Below are 2017 nucleotides of genomic sequence, written 5' to 3'. Positions count from 1 at the left end.
TAAAATGTTACACTAACCACTACATAACTGTGATAACATCCTTTGTTACTGTACCTGGAGGTGTTATATCATGGGACAGTCAAGGGATGAACAGAATCCTGGAATTTTTGAAGCGGAGAAAGAGGCCATTTATCCCGTCAGATCTATGCTGCATCTTTGTGGAGCAACATGAATAGTCTCCTTCACTGGCCCTTTCATACTCATCAAACTTAGGCAGAGACTAAAGATGGCGGCATCAGTGGTGAGAGTCAAGGGAGGCAGAGGAGTGTTTTGAGTCTGTGGACTGGACGATATTTAGGCCTTCATGTTTGAGTCTGAATGAAAGCGCCACAGTTGTCACTGACTTCATCAAAATCTGTGTGGATGAGTGTGCGCCTTCAAGAACATAGCGGACGTGCCCAAACTTATCGCCATGGATGAACCAGGACGTTCTTAGACTACTGAGTGCCAGATCTGTGGCATTCAAGACAGGTGATCCAGAATGCTAAAAGAAGTCCAGATATGACCAATGGAAGACTTTTTAAGGCAAGAAAGCAATTCCGATTGAAATTGGAGATGGAATTAAATGCACATCAGCACTGTCAACATTTGCAGGACATTACTTCCTAAAAAGTGAATTCTACAAAGTTGTTAAGATCCCCCTTCCAGTCTCACCAGTGTAGTCCAAAGGAAAGCATATGAAGCAATACGTTTGGCACCGGCTTGGCTGCAGGAGCTGCTGGAAGGAAGTTCAATGAGGCCCACCCAACTGAAGGGCTCCACTCTGGATTTTCTGTCTGGGTTTACTCCCATTGCCTTCGGCTCACCCGAGGCTGCCCCCAAGGCAGTGTGGCTATTTATCCATAGTTGGGGATCTGGATCATGAGCACCTGGGTGTATCCACACAACGGTGGGCCTGTGTGCTACGTGTGCAGGGGCCAGACCTCCTTCCCATCCTCTGTATCTCAGCCTGACTCCAGTTTCTATGCATCACCAGCAAGGAGGCACTACATGAGGCCTGGTATGTACCGGCAGGGAGAGACTTATGCATTCGGCTCTCCTTTTTGCAAGGCTGCTAGCCAGCGGTGGAAGCTGAAAGTGAGAGCAACAAGCACTACCTACTACACTACCACTCTAGATGCATCACAACAGCCATTTTAACACCACTGTCCTGCTGTCACAAAACAACAGATTTCACAACATGTGCCAGTGATACTAAATATGATTTTGAACTTAATTTCCTCACTTACCTATCCTGGGCCCGCTGAACATTTTGATTCAACCTTTTTCCCCTATCCTAGAACTGTGCATAATAACCTCTTCTCAGTCACTTTGAATATGGGTCCTGAGTTTTTCTGAAATATCCACTAATGTAGTATTACAGCCACCATCACTAAATCATACGATATGGTCATATTGCTGATAATTGTTTGCAGGACAATGTAGTGTCCAAATCTGATGGACAGTGCAATGGTAAATATACTCATTGACAATAATACATTCTGGACTTCAAAGTTATAAAGTCACATAAATGTAGGTCCTTTCTTCAAAGTATAAATCTAAATGTAATATGAACCCAATATACATAAGCATTATTGTATTACTCAAGTTCTGGCTACACACACAAAATGCTGGAGGAATTCAGCAGGCCAGGCAACATTTAGGAAAAGAGTACAGTAAACATTTTGGGCTGAAACCCTTTGGCAGAACATGCCAAAGGGGTCCTGCCAAAGGGTTTTGGCCCAAACCATCGACTGAACTCTTTTCCCATAGATGCTGCCTGGCCTGCTGAATTCCTCCAGCATTTTGTGCGTGCTGCTTGGATTTCCAGCATCTGCAGATTTTTTCTTGTTTAAGTTCTTGTCTGTTAGTCATTGTAATTTTTGTTAATCTACTCATTTTTATTTTCAGTGTATTTCATTACACTGAATGTGCACGAAATACAAGCAAGTCTCCATCTGTAATGTTATTCTTCTGTTCTTCTTGAAGGTATAGATGAAGAAATGAGGCACTTTTCCTACAGTGAGTTCCCAACAAA

Source organism: Hypanus sabinus, chromosome 4, assembly GCF_030144855.1.
Source record: "Hypanus sabinus isolate sHypSab1 chromosome 4, sHypSab1.hap1, whole genome shotgun sequence".
NCBI lineage: Eukaryota > Metazoa > Chordata > Chondrichthyes > Myliobatiformes > Dasyatidae > Hypanus > Hypanus sabinus.
The sequence above is the reverse complement of the archived record's forward strand: the minus strand, read 5'-3'. Positions refer to the sequence as shown.